The 22827-nt window shown below is 37.1% G+C and overlaps 1 pseudogene; it reads left to right on the forward strand.

Annotated features, from left to right (window-relative positions):
- The first annotated feature begins 548 nt into the window (after positions 1-548).
- LOC105542822 lies at positions 549-2029 on the forward strand (annotated as a pseudogene).
- The last annotated feature ends 20798 nt before the right edge of the window (positions 2030-22827 follow it).

The following is a 22827-nucleotide window of genomic DNA, read 5'->3' on the forward strand; positions in this document are numbered from 1 at the left end:
TTTCTCTTTTTCCCATTAGAGTTTCAATCTCAGTTTGTTTTCTCAACCCAAATAACATTCAGAATCAAAATTACATTACACTAGTTTTAGAACAGAGGAAACTGGGAGATAGTTCAAGAAGAGAACATTAAAAAAATAAAAAAAATAAAAAAAGGATCCGGGAAGATTGAGTTACAAGCTTTGCTCATTACACAAAATAAACTAAATTAAACGAAGAGGAAATTGGTGGTGGAGTTGCCAAAAGCAAAAGAAATAACTTGCTCTGGGTTAGTGGAAACAAAAACAAAATCATCTATACCTTGAAACTTTTGAGTATGCTAGAATTCTTGACGTTTCATTTAAAGTTTCATAAATCTATCATTTATGTTAAAACATTTTCAAAATGATAAACACCTTGTAGCTGAAAGGTTTCTTATCTCACTTTCCTAGGAATGTATGACAGACATCTTTGTTTACATGTCATGACTTGAAAAACCCTAATGAAAATAGAGATCTTACTGCCAATGATAAAATACTCCACATACTGTTATTCTTGAAAGGCACAGAGCATGACGGTAATTAAGGAAATGTTCTTAAGAACCCAGTGTCTTCTTGGATGCTGTTTATTAGTGCATAGCCAGTTGTGCATGCTGCTCCATGTCATGGTGTTGGCTTATTTTCTCTATTTGTTCATTATTTTTTCTCCTCTAGGGGATTTATTTTTAGAATCTATAGAAATTAAAGAGTTCAGTGGCATTGGACATAATAAATAAAAATGGCTTGACAGAAAAAGAAATTCAAGAAAAAAAATACTTGATCTATCTTTGTGGGACAAACCCTTGGCTTCTAAGGAAAAAGAAGCGTTTTATCTTAATTAACTTTTGCAATTCCTTAAGAGTTAACCTGTGGGGTGGTTATTCTTGTTTGAGAAATTAAATGGCTCTAGTGACTTTATAAAGCTTACCAAAAGTAGGTACACAGACCAGTCAGTAGAGCCAGGGAGCAGCGTGGGGCGGAGGGGCAGGATGGGGTTGAGGGGCCGTGGCGCACCCCCCTACCCACCCAGCGGCCCTGAGAGAGAGAAGAGCGCCGCTCCAGCCACCCAGTGCCATCTGGCCCGAAGCCCTTGCCACCTTTGTCATCTTGGCCCATCGAGCCGGGGAGTCCTGGCGGAGCCCTCGCTCGCCTGGTCAGAGTTCCATGTCGCGGAAGGCAGAAGCTGTGGATCGTGGGCAGTAGCCACCATCTCTATCGGCCCTCCAGGGCCAAGGGCAGCCGCCTACGCAATCCTCCCAGGGGCAAGATCCGCCTTCCGGGCCCAGGCAACCAGCACCCCAACCTTCCCAGCGACCCAGACGGCGCCATAGGCATTCTTCACCAGGCACCAGATCATGCACGTCCAGGAGGACTTGGAGACCGACCTGGAGGCGCTTTTGAGCGCCGTCATGAACCCTAAGATGGCCAACATACCCCAGACAGTGCCTATGAGGCTCTGGAAGTTGCCTGACTCCTTCAAGCCGCAGGAGCCCAAATCCCACTCCGGACAGGCCAGTACTGACAAAGGCACTACAGGAGCCCTGACTTCATAGTATGTTCCAGCTCATTCCTCTCCAGCTTCTCTGCAGTTGGGAGCTGTTTCTCCTGGGACTCCCACTGGAGTAGTCTGGCCTAGCTGCTACACCCACAGCTCAACATCTTCGATAGTCCTCTTTGGAGATACCTGATGATGTACCTCTGCCAGCAAGCTGGGAGATGGCGAAGACATCTTCTGGCGAGCGATATTTCTTAAATCACATTGATCAGACAACATGGCAGGACCCCAGGAAGGCCATGCCCTCTCAGATGAACATTATAGCCCCCACCAGTCCACCAGTGCAGCAGAGTATGAACTTGGCCTCAGGTCCTCTTCCTGCTGTAAGGGAACAAGCTATGACTCAAAATGAAGAAATTACTATCTACACCATGAAAAAAGACCATCTCTTGGCAAGACCCAAAGCTTGACCCTTGTTTTGGTAAAGGGTCATCTCCAAACCTTTTTAGATGTTTTTGATTACCATCTTTTGTATATGAATTTGGGAAAGCACGTTTAAATAAAATTGCATTGCTTTATAGTATTTTTTAAAGGTAGGTACAGATATCCTTTGAGAAGAGATCTTCCCTAGAGTTTTAATCTAAGTTTGCTCAAATATTTCAAAGTCAGACTGCCAGTGTGCAGCCCAGGGAATGATGGATTGATTCCTGGTTATCTCTAGGTTAAACTATTTTGCTCTCTGTCATGTCCACCAGAAACGTGAGTGTTGTTCATATTATTCCAGTTTCCTCTCTGTGATCCAAGTAGAAACATAAAAGAAAATGAGAGGGAGGAGCTTCACTAAAAAAATCAAATGAAACAACAGTAGGAAATGATACCCTTTAGGCAACTCAAATTCAATATATGTAGAACTTATCTTCCCTATTCCAAATCTGCTTCTTCTACTAACTTACATTGCTAATGGCATCACCATCAATATGGTTCAAGTCAGAAAGTCTAGAATAGTCTTGACGTCTCCAATGCCCACATGTAGCCACTTATCAAGTTTTCTTTATTTCACTTTGAAAAAAATCTCTTGTATCAGTCCCTTCCTCTCTTACCCCACTGCCACTGACCTAGACTTTGCTCTCATCATTTCTCACAAAAATCTCTTAGTCCCCCAGATTTTCTCTTTGCCAATCTTCCCCCCTGCCATCCACACATCTCTCTAAAAGTCCAATCTGAGTATTCCTTTGCTTACAGTCCCTCATTCATGTCCATTACTTACAGAATTATAGCTAAATTCCTTAGCATGGAGTTCAAGATTTTTCATAACCTAACCTAGTCTACCTTTCCAATCTCATCTGCAGTCATTCATTTCCATGCATCTTATACACTAATACCCAGGATTTATTTCTCCTAGCTGTACTATGTAGTTTCAGACTTGTTTTTTTTTTTTCCTAATGCTTTTTCTATCTGGGATGCCCTCACCACCTTCAGCCATTATTAACTCATGCTTAAAGATCCAACTCTCAAATATCACTTTTGTTCTTCAGCTTTCCCTTCATTTCCACAATCCACTCCCCCCCCGACACACACACCCTAGGCACATAGAAATAATTGTTCCCTCATGTATGTTCTTATGAGACCTTTTCTTATCGCTCTTACAAATTTATCTCATATGTGGGTTATATGTATAAAGTTGTCATGCCTTATTAACTACTATTTCTTTTTCCCTGACTAAATTTACACTGACGGCTTAATCTCTTAACTCTCCATTGTGCCTTTTAAAACATCCATTACACTTTAACAAACTGTGGTCCTTCGCTGATGGTTAACTTTCTTCTCTGACTTTAATTTAAATAGAGTGATCTCTGGATAACACATCTCTTGCCACGCCATCAAGTGGAGGCTGCTATTTCTTCCATATTCAATTCAGCGCTGGGTCAAGTGATGGGATCAGTATCCTTTTAATTTTATACTACTGCTTCCACAACTTCACACATCTACTTTGTGAAAACCTCAGTTCATGCAGTCAGCTCTAACCCCATCTTCTTTGGTTGCAGATTCTACCAATTACTGCTAATGTTCCTCCTTTCAATTAACATTAAACACATGTTTCATTTGTCTTCTTTTCCATTCCCAGTGCTGAAGTCCTGGGGTATTTCAAATCTAAGTTAATGACTCACTCAGCATTCTGAACTTTCAGTATCTTAATCTCTTTATCTTCCATGACTTCTACCCCATTTCAGCAATCCACTTCCATGGCGACACTCTGGACCTTGTAATCACTCATGACTAATTACCTCTGAAATAAATCTGGCCACTATACAATTTGACAACATTTTTAGGAATCTCACTCTATCAATCTCAAGACGTCAGTTCTTCAACCATAGCTCACAGACCCATTTACTTCACCCATATGAACCATCCTTTGTCTTTGTTTTACCTCCCTATCAAACTTAGGTTGCATGGTCTATCACTTCAACCCTCTCTTGGCAGTATCCTTAACTCCCATGTTATGTGGCCTACCACTTGCTTGATAAAGTGTTTTATCTAAAAGTATACTTAAATATACATGTTAATTGTGCTATTAAAATCCTCTTTATCCTTACTGATTTTTTGATCTGCTTGATGACTCAAACACTGAGAAAGATATGCTAAAACATTGGTGATAGATTTGTTAATTTTTCATTTTGTTTCTATAAATTTTGCTTCATGTATTTTAAGGCAAAGATATTAGATGCACAGAAATTTGGGCTTTTTAGTAACTACATGATGAGTTGAAATTTTTATTATATGGTAACTTTTTCTAGCAATGTGTCATAGTTATTGTCTATTTTGCCCCATAATAGTATAATACATAAGTTCTCTACTGTTGAAATATATCTGCTAACTTTACCAGGATTTTACATTCAACCTTTCAGTGTATCTTTTAAATAACATATACTTGGTTGTTTTAATCTCTTATATTTTTAAATTCAGTCTGTCAATCTTTGTCTTCAACTGGAAATTTAGCTCCATTTACATTTATTGCCTAAAATTTTCATAGTTCTTTTGTCTTGCTTTTCTCCCTGTTTTGTAATCTTTTAAAAATAATTTTATTGAGATACAAGTCACATATCATAGAATTTACTCTAATTTTAAAGTATAAAACTCAATGGTTTTTAGCATACAGAGTTGTGTAACGTTCAACACTCTCAATTTTAGAATGTTTTTATCATCACAAAAAGAAATCCCATATGCATTCGCAGGTTCAGGCCATGCCCTGCCCCAAAACTGTCATCCCTAAGCAACCATTAATCTATGTTCTGTCTCTATAGATTTACCTATTCTGGACATTTCATATAAATGAAATCATATAATGTTGGTCTTTTGTGACTGACTTCTTAGCATGTTTTCAAGGTTAATCCATGATGTAGCATGTGTCAATTCATCATTCCTTTTCATTGCCTAATAATATTCCATTGTGTGGATACACCATGTTTTGCTTATTTGTTCATCAGTTAATGGACATCTAGGTTGTTTCTACTTTGGGCTATTATAAATAATGCTGGTATAAACATCTATGAACAAAATCGTGTGTGGATATATATTTTTATTTCTCTTGAGTGACACCTAAAAGTAAAATTCCTGGGTCAGAAGTCCTAGTCTATTCATGTCATTTGCCCACTGTCTTCTGGTTGCTTCTCACGATGTTCCTTCAGCTCCTGAGTCTGTATGGCCTGGTTTTTCCTCAGTTATAATAATAAAACAGAGATTATTATAATAGTAAAAGAGAGATTGATACTAAAGCTAATGATTAATAATATTCATATATGATCATCTCTATATCCTATTTCTATTATAACTTTTCTTATTCTAACTATTTTCTTTATTATATTGGAACAGGCTGTGCCTTCAGTCTCTTGCTTTGCCACCTGGGTTGCTTTCCGCCCACAATACACATTACATCTTTGTACATTATAAACCCGTCAACAGTTTTCTCAATATTGCTTTATGCTGATGTCTTTCAAGTCAGATAGGAGAAGAAGAGTTACAAACAAAAATGCATTTACATTGAGTATTATATTTACCTATAATGATGTTCCTTATCTCTTCATGTAGATTCAAGTCACTGCCCATCATTCCTTCATTTCAGGTTAAAAGATTGATTACCTGTTAGTGTTTCTTATATGATGGGTCTGCTAGTGTTGAATTCTGTCATTTCTTTCCTCCTTCATTTTTTAATAATCTTGTTACAGAATTCTTATTTGAGTCTTTTCCTTTCAGCACATTGAATGCCATCCCACTGCCTTATATGGCCTCTATTTTTTACTAATGAGAAATTAGTAATCTTATTGAGGATCTCTTGCACCTGATCAGTCATTTTTCTCTTGCATCTTTCAAATTTCTCTTGTCTTTTGATAAGTTTGAATATCATTTGTCTTGGTGTAGATGTATTTATTTTACTCAGTTTATTGAACTTCTTAGTATGTAAATTTTCATAAAATTTGGAAAGTTCTCAGCCATTATTTCTTCAAAATGTGCTTAATGGCCTGCTTTTTTTTTTATTGGAAGTCCCATTATGTGTAAGTTGGTACACTTGATGGTGTCCCACAGGTTTCTGCTTTTTCTTTTTTTCTGTTCCTCTGAATAGATCCTCTCAAGTGTTCCTACTTTTAAGATTTCTTATTCTTGTGAGCTCAAACGTGCTTTTGAGCTCCACCCTCTGCTATGCCCCTGCACCCTAATGAACTACATTTCAAATGTAAAATTTTTATTTGATTCTGTCATATAGATTTTATCTCTTTATCTTCTCTATTTGGTAAACATCATGTTCATAATTCCTTTAATTCTTGAAGCATGATTTCCTTTAGTTTTGTGAACATTTATAATTGTTTATGAATTTTGCACAGTATATCAAACATGTGGGCTTCCTCAGGTCTAATGACTACTTTTCCTGTATATGCACCATATTTTCCATTTCTTTGTATGTTTTTCAATTTCTTGTTGAGAACTGGCTATGTTATATAATGTGGCAATTCTGGAAGTCAGACATCCCCAACCATCCACCCAGGGTTTGTTGTTATCACTGTTTGCCTAGTGATTTCCCTGAACTAACTCTTTAGAGTCTGTATTCTTCATTGTGAGCAGCCACGGATGTCTCTGTTCAGATAGTTTAGTGGTCAGCAAATGATTAAACAGAGATTATCTTAAATGCCTTCAATCAAAAAGTCTGCCCTCAGGGCTCTGTTTATTTGTTGGAGAATGCCTTCAATGCTCTGACAGTTTGGAAATCTGCCTTATCCTTCATTGCTTGCCTATGCAGAGCTTCAAAGTTAGCCAGAGGCAAGACACTAGGGTCTTCTTAGGTCTTTCTTTTGTATGCACCCAGTCTTGCACTTGTGTATGGCCATCTGGATCTCCAGAAATATGTCAGAACTTTTCAATGACCCATTTGGACATCTCATTCTCCAAATTTTTATGTTTTGGGGCCTACTGTTTGTTTAACCCAACTGTTGCTGATGCCTCAAGAAACTGTGATGTCAAACAATTGCTTCTAATTTTTTTAATGGAAAATATCCTGGGGATAGGCCTTTTTTCATTGAGCAAGTCAAGAATGAAACCAAATAAAGACCAGTCCTGAGAATAAGGTTTTTCCAAGGAACTGCCAGAATGATCAAATAGTGACAATTATTGAGCTAGGACTCTTTTGAGAGCTCCAGCCCATTCTGCCCCCTTCTGTATTTGCTAGGTTGCAGATATGCACAGATACATATGATTCTGTGGCTGTTGGTTTTCAAGGCTATCACAGAGTAGGGGAGAGTATGGGGACAGGACAGGCTAAAAATGTCATAATTCTCAGCATTCTTACTGAAATTCGGCCATTTTTCTTAAATAAATGTTCCTTGGATTGTTGGAGACCTTTGGTTGATTTCCAGAATCATGAGAAAGTTAATTTTGGCAATTTTTGCTAGTGTTCTTGTTACTGATGGAGGGTCTTGACTACAAGTTTTCCAGATTCTTGGTGTGTTGATCAAAGAACTGAACAAAATGCACAAAGCAGCGAAAGAATGAAGCAGTGAAAGCACAGGTTTATTGAAGTGAAAGTACACTCCACAGGGTGGGAACAGGCTCAATCAAGTGGCTCAAGGTCCCCAGTTGCAATATTTTCTGGGATTTAAGTATCCTTTAGAGGTTTCCCATTGGTTACACCATATGTAAATGAAGTTTTGGCTCATAACACATCATAGGCTGAAGGTTTAGCCAGTGAACAATCAAAGGCTGAAGTGAAGATTTGGCTTGTGACAAATCAGAGGCTGAAGGTTTGGTCTGTGACCAATCAGAGGCTGATGTGAAGGTTCCCTGTCTCTTGACTCTATTCTCCTGCCTCATTGTCATTGCCTTTATGAAGGAATGAATTTTCAGAGGTCCTTACCCCACCAATGCAGAAGTATTTCTCTCATTATCCTTCATTTTTTCCTCTTAGGTCATTTTACCCTTACTTTAGAATACTCTCTCTTTAACCATTTAATGGTTACCCTTGGTATTTTCTCATGCATACTTAATGTCTAAAGTTAAACATTTTACCTTCTTTTGAGAAGACAAGGGCCACAGAACATTAACTCAGATGATACCTCCCTCACAAGGTATGTGATATGGTATGGCTGTGTCCCCATCCAAATCTCATCTGGAATTCTAGCTCCCATAATTCCCACGTCATGAGAGGGACCCAATGGGAGGTAATTGAATCATGGGGGCAGATCTTTCCCATGCTGTTCTCACAATAGTGAATAACTCTCACAAGATCTGATAGTTTTATAAAGGGGAGTTCCCCTACACATGCTCTCTCTTGTCTGCTGCCATGTAAGACTTGACTTTGCTCCTCATTCACCTTCAGCCATGATTGTGAGGCCTCGCCAGCCATGTGGAACTATAAGTCAATTAAACTTCTTTCCTTTATAAGTTACCCAGTCTTGGGTATGTCTTTATTAGCAGTGTGAGAACAGACTAATACAGTAAATTGGTACCAGGTAGTGCAGCACTGCTGTAAAGATAACTGAAAATGTGGAAGCAATTTTGGAACTGGGTAACAGGTTGGAACAGTTTGGGGGGCTCAGAAGACAGGAAGATGTGAGAAAGTTTGGAACTTCCTAGAGACTTGTTGAATGGCTTTGCTCAAAATGCTGATAGTAACATAGACAATAAAGTCCTGGCTGAGGTGGTCTCAGATGGAGATGAGGAACTTGCTAGAAAATGGAGCAAAGGTGACTCTTGCTATGCTTTAGCAAAAAGACTGGTGGCATTTTACCCCTGGCCTAGAGATCTGTCAAACTTTGAACTTGAGAGAAATGATTTAGGGTACCTGGTGGAAGAAATTTCTAAGTAGCAAAGCATTCAAGAGGTGATTTGGGTGCTGTTAAAAGCATTTCGTTTTATGTATTCACAAAAATATAGTTTAGAATTGGAACTTATGTTTAGAAGGGAAGCAGAGCATAAAAGTTCAGAAAATTTGCATCCTGATGATGCAATAGAAAAGAAAACCCCACTTTCTGAGGAGAAATTCAAGCTGGCTGCAGAAGTCTGCATAAGTAAAGAGGAGCCAAATGTTAATTACCAAGACAATGGGGAAAATGTCTCCAGGGCATGTTGGAAGTCTTCACGGCAGCCCCTCCCATCACAGGCCCAGATACCTAGGAGGCAAAAAATGGTTTTGTGGGCTGGACCCAGGGCCTTGCTGTTTTGTGCAGTCTTGGGACTGGATGCCCTGTGTCCCAGCCATGGCTAAAAGGGGCCAACACAGAGCTTAGGCTGTTGCTTCAGAGGGTGCAAGCCCCAAGCCTTGGCAGCTGACACGTGGTGTTGGGCCTATGGATGCACATAAGTCAAGAATTGAGGTTTGGAAACCTCTGCCTAGATCTCAGAAAATGTATCAAAATGCCTGGATGTCCAGGCAGATGTGTGCTGCAGAGGCAGAGCCCTCATGAAGAACCTCTGTTAGGACAGTGTGGAAGGGAAATGTGGGGTTGGAACCCTCACACAGAGTCTCCACTGAGGCACTGCCTAGTGGAACTGTGAGAGAAGGACTACCATTCTCCAGACCCAAGAAAGGTTGATCTACTGACAGCTTGCACCATGCACCTGGAAAACCTGCAGACACTCAACATCAGCTGGTGAAAGAAGTCAGGAGAGGGGTTTTACCCTGTAAAGCCACAGGGGAAGAGCTGCCCAAGACCATGGGAACCTATCTCTTGCATCAGTGTGACCTGGATGTGAAACATGGAGTCAAAGGAGATCATTTTGGAGCTTTAAGATTTGACTGCCCCCTGGATTTCAAACTTGCATGGGGCCTGTAGCCCTTTTGGTTTGGACAATTTCTCCCACTTGGAAGGGTTGTATTTACCCAATGCCTGTACCTGCATTCTATCTAGGAAGTAACTAACTTGCTTTTGATTTCACAGGCTCCTAGGTGGTAGGGGCTTGCCTTGTCTCAGATGAGACTTTGGACTGTTGACTTTTGAGTTAATGCTGAAATGAGTTACGACTTTGGGGAACTGTTGGGAAGGCACGATTGGTTTTGAAATGTGAGGACATGAGATTTGGCAGGGGCTAGGAGTGGAATGATATGGTTTGGCTGTGTCCCTACCCAAATCTCATCTTGAATTCAAGTTCCCATAATTCCCAAGTATTATGAGAGGGACCCAGTGGGAGATAATTGAATCATGGGGGTGGTTCTTTCCCATGCTGTTCTCATGATAGTGAATAACTCTCACAAGATCTGATGGTTTTATAAAAAGGAGTTCCCCTGCACATGCTCTCTGTTGTCTGCCACCATGTAAGACTTGACTTTGTTCCTCATTCACCTTCAGCCATGATGGTGAGGCCTCTCTATCCATGTGGAACTGTGAGTCAATTAAACCTTTTTCATAAATTACCCAGTCTCGGGTATGTCTTTATTAGCAGTATGAGAACATACTAATACAGTATGTAAATATGATCTGGTATTTTATTTTCATCTTATATTTTCTTTAATTCCTCAAATTAACCATTGTTGTTATCACTTAGTACAGGCAATATTTGTTTTGATTTTCCCATGTTCTAACCTATACTGCCTCCCTCCCCAAACTTAACTCTAGAGAAACTATAAAGGGAAACATAAGCCTTGAGAACTAATAAAATATCCTTAAAATCCCACTACAAAGACATGAATGTATGTATGTGAAGTGGAACAGTGGGCTGCACCTGGTGCAGACATTAGTTGGAGGCAGCAGCGAGAAGAATGGTTAGGAAAAAGAAGTTTATGTTTTGGTTTTGCCTCTACACTGCATTGCTTTGAGATAATAATTGCACTACAATGAGAGTAGATGTGTATGACAATAGGGCTAATATCAGAGTAGCCAAGTGAAATATAAAGTACTATAAAATTATGAGCAAGTGGGATTTATCTCATCAATACATCAGAAAATCTATTCGTGTAAATCACCACATAACAGATTATTGGATTATATTACAACTGATGCAGAAAAGTATTTGATAGGTTCAACATCTCCTTTTGATTATGTAAAAAATCCAGAAAACTAGGATACTTGATATTCAAAAACCCACAGAAAATATTATATTTAATGGAATAACATTAATTACATTCCTGTTAAGACCAAGAAGAGAAAACTGAAGCTAGTCAACACCATAGTTTAACACAGTACTGCAGGTCCTGGCCAATGTTATAAACAAATAAGAGGTTTGTGTATTAGAAGACCTTAAAATCATTATTACTTGAAAATTATATAGTCATTCACATAGAAGCATCAGTAGAATCAGCAAATCATTGAAATTAAGAATAGTTACGCAAAATTATTAAATACAAAATCAACATTTTCCCATGCCAGAAATAACAAATTAAATATATACTTTTAATAAGATACCATTTGCAATTGCCTTAGAATAATATCCAGGGATTAAGTTAATCAGGGAGGCCCAAGACCTCTATGGAGGAAATGACAAAATTCTAATAGAGGACACAGATGATCTGAATAGAGATACATTCAATGTTCTTGAATGGGTTGACATTATAAATATATCAATTATCCCCAAATTAATATTTAAACTTAATGTAATCTCAGCCAAAATTCCAGTTGAAAATTTTAAGTCAATAAATGTACTAAAATGTATGCAGTAGGATAAGGGTTCACAAATTGTTATACCGACCTTAATAAGGATAAGGAAAGGGCCATAACAACATTTTCCATTTTAAAAAACTGTGATATTGGTGTAACTAATCTAACAGACCTATAGAACAAAACAGAAGTCTCAGAGATAGACACATATATATGGAATTTAATAAATGATAAAGGTAGCAGCACAAATAAAAAGAAAATAAAGGATCATTTAGTACGTACTATTGAGAAAACGTACTCTCCATAGGAAGAAAATAAATGACTTTAAAAAGTCTCTGCCCCAATGCCTGTCCCTGTTGCCAAAAGCGGGACTGAGAACTCCATTTTGACCAAGATTCCTTCCTTTTTAAATAAACAGTCTTTAAAAAAAACCAAAATAATGTTTCCCTAATTGCAACATTTTTAAAAATGTTAAATATATGGCATTTTAACTACATACAAGGTCAAAGAACTTTTTTGCTCTGGCACAACTTTGTGGTAAGTAAATCAGCCCCTTTGCAGTCTTACAACTTTTATTTCAGTGCCTGCAAGTCCTACCACCACTGGTTAATATTTTTTAATACAATATATTTTGTCAACTGGTTGTAGAATGTACCAATACCATTTTAATGAAGAAGGTGTGAACAAAACACAACTTCTTTGATGGCTCACCAAGCTTCCAAGTTAAAAAAAAAAAAAAGTGGAGATGTGTGCTTGATCATATCTAATTACCACTTAATCTTGTTAACTGAAAACCTGTGGAATAAGAAAGGAACTCACTCATATTTTTAATCAAAGGACAATAAATATTAGTAACTGGCCCTTCTCTACTTATCCCTACTGTGATCACATTTCCCTTTATCTCATTCAGTGACAGACAGGGAAGCACACTGGAGGTTGGGAGATATTTCTCCTGGCTTTGTAGCCCCATGTTTTACATATTGCAGAATTCTCCCTACCAGAAAAATAATCATCCCACCAGTTACTGTTCATTTTATTAACTGCTTGAAGTTTAAAGCTGGAACCTTTTAAACTTTGTATAAAAGTTTCAAAGTCCTGAAAAGAATATTTTTGTGTTCAAAATTATTGAAATCACTGGAAACTCCAATCTTTGGAAAACCTTTTACTCTAAATGTTCAGGTATAATTTAGGTGGAAGGAATCAAAGTAATGTTCACTCCATTTTCAAAATGCTCTCCCCAAGATTAGAATTCAACAGTTTCCTAAATATCTCCTCAAAATTTTGTCCTTTTGCCCCCTTTTTTGCCTCTCTTCTTTCCTCCTGAAAATCCTGTTTTAAAAACACAAATAGTCTTCTTTTGACTATTATGTAACTATTTTAATGCAATTGAGAAGTTAATAATGACATAAGAATTTTACAGAATTTAATGAAAAACATCCAGCTTTTGAATCTATAGATTGGAGCCACTTATGAATCATGTTCTAGTTTCCAGGGTTTACTGTTTCTTCACTATTTATAAAGTGAACTAGGTGGGAATGATTCCATCTCTAACATTTCTAAGAAATTTGTTATAGTTTCCGATTTTTTGATACACCATTAATTGATTAAACAAACACTTACTAGGAAAATAATTCTTAAAAGTGTATGAGAATGTCTAAAAGAGACCTCAAACTTGTATGTGGCAGGCAAGAGGGTGGTGTTGGCAAAGGGTTCCCTAAGAAACCTTGTCCCTGAATGGTAAATTGGAATTTGCCAAGGTCAGTGAGCAGGGAAGGGAGGTTCAGGGAGTCATTTCATTTAGTTATCTGGGGATATTAATTAAATCTGGTTAGTCATATTTCAAATTTGTATTGAGCTCCTACTAGGTACCAGACGCTTTGTTAACTGTTAAAGATACAGTAACAAACAAAGCACATTAAGATCCCAGCCCTAGTGAATCTTATAATCTAGTGTGGAAGGGTTATGAACACATAAATTGTCACATTGATAAGTACTACGAAAGAAATAAACAGGATACTGTGTCACGGAATAACAGGAGAGAACTCTTGAAGAGAAGAGGAGACTTTTAAGATAAATGTTAAGAAGTCAGCCTCTGTGAAATTGCATTTCAGGCGGCATACAAAGGTCCTGATACATTCGTGGGGTCAGTGCACAGTAACGAGGCCCACATAGCTGGAGCATGATTGGTTGGGAGAAGAAATACAGTAGAGCTGAAGATGAAGAGGTAAGTCAGGGTTTATTTTAAGTGAGATGTTTTAAGGAAGCGATGACATGATAATGTATGTCTTTAGGTCACTTGACTTTGCCATGCGGAGTATAGATTGGAGAAACAAATGTAGAAGCAAGGCCAGTTAGGAGGCTATTGCAGCAGTCCAAACAACAGAGGATGGTGGCTTGGACTAGAATGGTGACAGTGGAAATGGAAAAATGAGACAGTGTTGAGGTAAATTCTGAAAACAAAGCTAGCAAGTCTTACTAATGACTTGAATATAGAAAATAAAGTTAAAAAAAAAAAACAAAGATGACTCTCTGTTTCCTGTCATGAGCCACTCACTATCTTCTATGAGTAAGAATGTGCTTGAGGACAGGGTGCAGAATCAACAGTTCTTTATTGACCATTTTAGATTTGAAGTGTCTGAGATATAGCAATGTGATGTCAAGCAGGCCATTGACTACATAGATTTGAACCACTGAGGAAAGGGTTGAGCTAAAGATAAGGGTTATATGGCTACAGATTAGCGGTTCTCAATCCTGGCTGCAAATGAGAATAACCCAGGAAGGCTTTAAAACTACTAAAGCCCCAGTCTAATATATCCATAGAGCTTGCGACTTAATTGGTCTGGAATGGACATTGGCATTTTTCAAAAGCTTCGTAGGTGACTCTATACGCAGCCAGGGCTGAGTAGAAATGGATGAGCTCTCCAAAGGGGAAAGTATATAGAGAGGTGAGACACAGAAATGAGACCTAAGGAGCAAAGTTTCTCAAAAGTATGATTCATAAGCCATCTACATCATAATCTTTTGGAGTGTTGGTTAAAGATAAAAATTCCTAGGCTTCATCCAGAACGATTATACCAGAAACTCTTGAGAATGAGCCCTCAAAATCTCCATCTTAACAAGCTTCCCAAGTGATTTTAATGTACATTAAAATTTGAGATTTATTTAGAAGTAGAATAGGAGTACCCAGGGGGATAAGAAAACAAACTGAGATACAATAAGGTCACAAAAAGCTGAGAAAAAAGAATCTTTCAAAGAGGGTGGAGTCAACTGAGATGAAAGTTGCTGAGAGGTCAAAAAAGGTGAGTATGAAGAAGTGGCAAAATGGAGTTCATAATGATTCAGGAATCAATCAATTTCAGTAAGGAGATGATGTAGGAAGCTAAAACAGAGTGCATTTAAGAATGAGTGGAAGGTGATGAAGTGGAAACAGCATACATATAGTACTCCTCTAAGAGACTTGGGTTTGAAGACCAGCAAAAAAACAAGCCAATTGCTTGAAGTATTGTGGGAATTGTATGGTCATTTTCAAACGGGAGATACTAGCATGCGCTTTTATGCTGAATGTAACAATCCAGGTAGAGAGGGGGAATCAAAGATTCAAGAAGAATAATCACCCCCAAAAATGAAGTACTTAGTTGTTTATTTAGAGAATATGCGTCTTTGATAAGAAGAAAGACACATCTTCCATTGTAACCATACTGAATAATCCAATAAGTATAAGCATAGTTAAGTTTGTAAGTGGGAATATTAGGAGGTTCCCAACTGACGGTTTTTCAATGACGTGTAAGGCAAATTCATCAACTGAGAATGCAGGATAAATTTTTTTAAGGGTATAAATTACTTCTGGATGGCCCACTGAAATAGCATTCCAGCTCAAAAATCCAGTGTCCTATAAGAACCATATTAAAGCTATTTTGTTGCTAAGGAAGTTACCTTAGTACTTTTTGGCTTAAAGTCATCTTTTTTACATTATGGGGGAAATCTGCAATTTCAACTGAGCAACTGCTAGACTTTTAAATAGATGATATTTGTTTACAAACCAAGTTTGGTAGCTGCCTACAGGTAATCGTGCAGATGAACAATGTAAAGCCTCCATCTGAATTAGGATGTAATTTTCACAACAAAATATCTCTGGCCAGGTATGTGTTTAATACCCAACTGGAGGAAACTTACTTTGCATGAGATGCTATGCTAGGCAATCTGTGCAATTCTCATTTCATCTACTCTATTCTATGTAGTACTGTAGCCATGTAGAGGGGTGAAATTAACATAAAGTTTCATAGCTGGTAAAAGAAATGGGCATTAAAGTATTTGTCCAACTGCAAGGCCTGTACTCTGCACAATATATAACAGCATTTACTACATTTAAGGTTCAGCAAATGCAGTACTGAATGATGTCCAAAGCCTAGAGAAAATAACAATCTAGGTGCATTAATGTATTCCTTGTCTGCCAGGAGGCTCATAACTAAATTTTAAACAAAATCATAATAATTTACTTTAGTTTGGGTATTCTGCTATATTTGTTCTCTCATCCCATTCCTTACTTGGTTCTTCTTTATCAACTAGTTATATGGGATGGACACAGAGGTTATTGATTACTTTTATTTCAAACAATCTTATTATTTTTAAAAGTAAGTGAGGTATAGACCAAATAGTAAGAGTCTTAGTCTGTTGGGGATACTATAACAGAATATCATAGACAGGATGGCTTATGAGCAACAGGAATGTATTTCTCACAGTTCTAGAGGCTAGAAAGTCCAAGATCAAGGTGCTAGAAGATTTGGTATCTGGTGAGGGTCTGCTTCCTGGTTCATAGACTTGTCTTCTTGTTGTGTCCTTGTCAGAAGGGGTGAGGAAGCTTTCTGAGGTCTCTTAAAGATGAGGGCACTAATCACGTTCATGAAGGTTCTGCCCTCATGACCTAATCAACTCCCAAAGGCCCCACATCCTAATACCATCGCACTGGGGGTGGTTAGCATTTCAATATATGAAATTGGGGGACATACAGACAGTCAAGAGTATTCTGCCACTGACCCCCACCAAATTCCTGTCCTTCTCACATGCAAAATACATTCATTCCATCCCAATAACCCCAAAAGTCTTTACTCATTCCAGCATCAGCACAAAAGTCTATAGTCCAACATCTCATCTAAATATCTAAATTAGATACAGGTGAGACTCAAGACATGATTCTGAGTAAAATTCCCCTCCAACTATGAATATGTGAAATCAAACATGTTATGTACTTCCAAAGCACAATGGCATATGAGTCTGGGTTCTACAGAGAAACGGAACCAATAGGATATATAGACATATATAAAAAAGAGATTTGTTATGAGGAATTGGCTCACACGATTATGAAGGCTGAGAAGTCTCATGATCTGCCATCTGCCCAGAAGCCCACATGATTATGGAGGCTGAGAAATTCCACGATCTAACATCTATCTGCTCAGGAAAGCTAACAGTGGACTCCAGTGCAAACTCCAAAGCCTGAGAACCAGGGGAGCCAATGGTATAAGTTACGGTCTAAGTCCAAAGGCTAAGAACAAGGAGCACCGATGTCTGAGCGCAGGGGAAGATGGATGTCCAAGTTTAAGTAGCGAGGACAAATTCACCTTTCTCCCACCTCTTTGTTCTCTTAGGGCCTTCAATGGAGTGAATGATGCCCACCCACACTGATGAAGGTGATCTTCTTTACTCAGTCCACTGATTCAAATGCTAATCTCTTCTAGAACCACCCTCCCAGACACACACAGAAATAATGTATTAGCAGCTACTTGGGCATCCCCTCATTTGGTCAAGGTGATACACAAAATTAACCACCACAGTAAGTAATAACCTCTGTAATTTACATTTTTAAGGGTCATAGAAGGCTTAGAAACAACTCTTGAACAAGGCACTCCATATAGAATAATCCAATGACTGTGAGCCTCCTGAGGATAATGATACCTGTCTTAATCACTGGTAAATACCTGGTACTTCTACAGAATGCTTGGCACAAAAAAGGTACTCAGTATTTCCTGAATGATTTGCAAATGAAGTGTTAAAACATGTCATGGAATGTACTGTTTATTATTTCAAAGATGCAATTTCACCAAATTTCTCAATATAAGAACAATGTTAATACCCATTTTAATATCTGCAGGACATTAGCCCACATACATATTTTATTTGAAATTAAATTATTTTATTATATTAAAATGTATATTAAATATTTGTTATAATGCAAATATGTATATGGTCTAATATATCCTGTGGAGGTATACACAGAAAACAGATACTTTTTTTTTAACTTTTAAGTTCAGGGGTACATGAGCAGGTTTGTTATACAGGTAAAATTGTGTCATGGAGATTTATACAGATTATTTCATCATTCAGGTATTAAGCCTAGTACCCATAGTTATTTTTCCTGATCTGCTCCCTCCTCCCATTCTCCACCCTCCAATAGGCCCCAGTGTGCGTTATTTCCCTTTATGTGTTCATATTTTCTCATCATTTATCTCCCACTTTTAAATGAGAATATACAGCATTTGATTTTCTGTTTCTGCATTAGTTTACTAAGGATAATGGCCTCTATCCATGTCCCTGCAAAGGACATGATCTCATTCTTTTTTATGGCTGCATAGTATTCCATGGTGTATATGTACCACATTTTCTTTATTCAGTCTATCACTGATGGGCATTTAAGCTTATTTCATGTCTTTGCTATTGTTGGGATAACTGGCCAGCCACATGCAGAAAATTGAAACTAGACTCCTTCGTTCCACCGTATATAAAAATTAACTCAAGATGGATTAGAGGTTTAAATATAAAACCCAAAACTATAAAAACCCTAGAAGACATCGTAGGCAATACCAATCTGGACATAGGAATGGACAAAGATTTTATGACGAAGATGCCAAAAGCAACTGCAACAAAAGCAAAACTTGACAAATGGGATCTAATTAAACTTAGGAGCTTCTTCACAGCAAAGGAAACTATCAGCAGAGTAAACAGACAACCTACAGAATGGAGAAAATATTTGCAAACCATGCATGTCACAAAGGTCTAATATCCAGCATCTATAAGGAATCTGAACAAATTTACAAGAAAAAAAAAACATTAAAATGTGCACAAAGGACATGAACAGACATTTTTCAAGATAAGATATACATGTGGTCAACAATCATATGAAAAAAAGCTCACTATCACGGATCATTAAAAAATGCAAAACAAAACCACAATGAGATGCCATCTTATGCCAGTCAGAATGGCTATTAGTAAAAAGTAAAAAAATAATAGACGCTGGTGTTGTTTCAGCAAACAAGAAACACTTATACACTATTAGTGGGAATGTAAATTAGTTCAACCATTGTGGAAGACAGTGTGGCAATTCCTGAAAGATATAAAAACAGAAAACAGATATACACACTTTTCAAAAACAAATATAACTTAATCTACAAACAAAGCAGGTATAATTAATTCCTTAGAAGGGACACGGAACTTTATTTCCCACAGGTGATGTGGTAGAACAAACATTCTTTGATGTGGCAAAGACTTGGAATCCTAGATTTTACACCTATAACATGCGTAAACTTGAGATTACTTAACCTCTGGCCTATGTTTCCTCATCTGTAAAAGTAGGATAATGAGAGTACTCTTCTCATATTGTTATTCTGAGGATCACACAAGATAATGCTTAAAGCATACAGTACAATGCTATGTACATATGTATTAATAAGAACTCATTAAATCTTGCGTTTTATTATTCAGCACTCCCACTTCATCCCTTTAGCAATAAAACATACTTCTATCAAGTCTGCCTAAAAGACACTTAGGTGTAGGTCGTAGGACTAAAGATATTTTGTGGCATTCTTCTCTTTTATTCCTGTGGATCAACCAGACTGAAAAGTACATTAAACCAGACTGAAGCAACATTAAAGAGACATGTTGGTTTATAAAAATATCTAGCGGACAGAAAAACATTTCCATTTGTATTTATCAGCTGCAGGTTTGCCATAGGAAGAAAGAGAAAACAATATATATGCACACAACATCAGAACACCCAAATACATAATGCAAATAGTAACAGAACTGAAGGGAGAAATGGATAGCAATACAATAATAGTAGGGGACTTTGATACCCCACTTTCAACTATGGATAGACCATCTAGACAGAAAAATCAATAAGGAAACAGTAGACCAGGATAACACTCTAGAGCAAATAAACCTAACAGACATATACAGAACACTCCATCCAACAGCAGCAGAATACACATTCATCTCAAGTGCACACAGAACATTCTCCAGGATAGGTCATATGTTAAGCCACAAAATTAGTCTTAAAAAATTTAAGTATGAAATATTTTCAAGCATCAATTCTGACCACAGTAGTATGAAACTAGAAATCAGTAATGAGGGAAACTGGAAAATTCACAAATGTATGGAAATTAAACATCACACTTCTGAACAACCAATGGGTCAAAAAACAAATAAAAAGGAAATCAAAAAATAAATTGAGACAAACAAATATGGGAACACAACATACTAAAATGTATTGGATGCAGCAAAAGCAGTTCTAAGAGAGAATTTTATAGCAATAAATGCCTACATTGAGAAAAAGAAAGATCTCACATAAAACATCTAAATTTACACTTCAACAAAGTAGAAAAAGAAGAATAAATTAAGCTAAAAGTTGGCAAAATGAAAGAAATAATAAAAAGAGCAGACACAAGGCAAATAGAGAACAGGAAAACAAGAGAAAAGATCTGTGACACGAACAAGTTAGTATACTGAAAAGACAAACAATTTACAAATCTTAAGAAAGATTAAAAAATGGCAAAAGACTCAAATAAATAAAATTAAAAATAAAAGAGGAGACCTTACAACTGATACCACAAAAATGCAAAGAATCATAAAAGACTATGAATAATTATACTGCAATAAATTGGATAACCTTGAAGAAATGGATCAACTCATAAAAATACACAACTTACCAAGAATCATGAAGACATAGAAAATTGAAACAGATTAATCAAGAATAAGAAGATTGAATCAGTAATAAAAAAGCTCTCCATGAAGAAAAGCCCAAGAACAAAAGCCTTCACAGGTGAATTTTACCAAACATTTAAAGAATTAACGCCAATCGTTCTCCAACTCTTCAAAAAAATAAGAGACGAGAATACTTCTAAACTCATCTTACAAGGCCAACATTACTCTGATACCAAAGCCATACGAAGAGAGTACAAGAAAAGAAAATTAGAGGCCAATATCCCAGTTGAATATGGATGCAAATATCCTCAATAAAATAGTAGTAAACTGAATTCAACAGCACATTAACAGATCACACATCATGATTGAGTGGGATTTATCCCTGGGATATGAAGATGGTTCAACTTTCACAAATCAATAAATGTGATGAACCACATTAATAGAATGAAGGACAAAAATCATATGATCATCTGAATAGATGCAGAAAAAGCATTCAACAACATTTAACATCCTTTTGTGATTAAAAAAACTATCAACAAATAAGGTGTAGAAAAAATGAAACTCAACATGATAAAAGTCACCCATGACAATCCCACAGTTAATATATACTCAATGGTGAAAAGCCAAAAGCTTTTCCTCTAAGTTCAGGAACCAAATAAAGATATCTACTCTCACCACTTCTATTCAAGATGATCCTAGAAATCCTAGCCATAGTAATGAGGCAAGAAAAAAAAAGATATCCAAAATAAAAAAGATAAAGAAAAATAGTCTCTTTGCAGATGACATAATCTTACATATAGAAAACCCCAAAATCTCCACCAGAAAACTGTTAGAAATAATAAATTCAGTAAAGTTGTAGGATACGAAATCAACATACAAAAATCAGTTGCATTTCTATACACTAACAATAAACTATTGAAAAAGAAATAAAACAATCCCATTTACAATAGCATCAAAAATGAATAAACAAAATACTTAGGAATAAATGTTTAAAAAGGAGGTAAAATATCTGTACAATAAAACTATGAAAAATTGATTGACTAAGACACAAATACATGGAAAAATATCCTGTACTCATGAGTTGGAAAAATTAATATTGTTAAAATGTCCACACTACACAAAGTGATCTGTAGACTGAACACAATCCCTATCAAAATTTCAGTGACATTTTCCATAGAGATCAAACGAAATAATCATAAAATTCATATGGAGCCACAATACACCCAGAATAGCCAATACAACTCTTACCAAGAAGAACAAAGCAAGAGGCATCATATTACCTGATTTCAAAATATACTACAAAAGCTATAGCAATCAAAACAGCATAGTACTGAAATAAAAAGAGGTACATCAACCAATAGAATAGGATAGAAAGCCAATAAATAAGTCTACACATCTATGGTCAACTCATTTTTGACAAAGGCCCCAAGAACACATAATGGGAAAAAAACAGTCTTCTCAATAACAGTGTTGGGACAACTGGATATCAACATGTAGAAGAATGAAACTGGATCCTAATCTCACACCATATATAAAAAACAACTCAATATGGATTAAAGACTTAAATGTAAGACCTGAAACTGTAAAACACTAGAAGAAAACATAGGGGCAAAGCATCTAAACATTGGTCTGGACAAAGAATTTTTGAATATGACCCCAAAAGCAAAAGTAGACAAATGGGATTGCATCAAACTAAAAAGCTTCTGTGCAGAAAAGAATCAATGAAGTGAAGAGACAACCTATGGTATGGAGAAAATATTTGCAAACTCTATATCTAATAAGGGGCTAATATCCAAAATAAATAAGAGACAAACAGGAGGCCAGGCATGGTGGCTCACGCCTGTAATCCCAGCACTTTGGGAGGCCGAGGCAGGTGGATCACGAGGTCAGGAGATCAATACCATCCTGGCCAACATGGTAAAACCCCGTCTCTACTAAAAATACAAAAATTAGCTGGGCATGGTGGTGCATGCCTGTAATCCCAAGTACTCAGGAGGCTGAGGCAGAAGAATAGCTTGAACCAGGGAGTTGGAGGTTGCGGTGAGCCGAGATCACGCCACTGCACTCCAGCCTGGCAACAGAGTGAGACTCCATTAAAAAACAAAAGAAAGAAAGAAACAGGATTGCATCAAACTAAAAAGCTTCTGCACAGCAAAGGAAACAATGAACAAAGTGAAGGGACAACCTATGGTATGGAAAAAAATATTTGCAAACTATATATCTGATAAAGGGCTAATATCCAAAATATGTAAGAAACTCACTAGCAGGAAA

Source organism: Mandrillus leucophaeus, unplaced genomic scaffold (assembly GCF_000951045.1).
Source record: "Mandrillus leucophaeus isolate KB7577 unplaced genomic scaffold, Mleu.le_1.0 Scaffold1063, whole genome shotgun sequence".
Taxonomy (NCBI): domain Eukaryota; kingdom Metazoa; phylum Chordata; class Mammalia; order Primates; family Cercopithecidae; genus Mandrillus; species Mandrillus leucophaeus.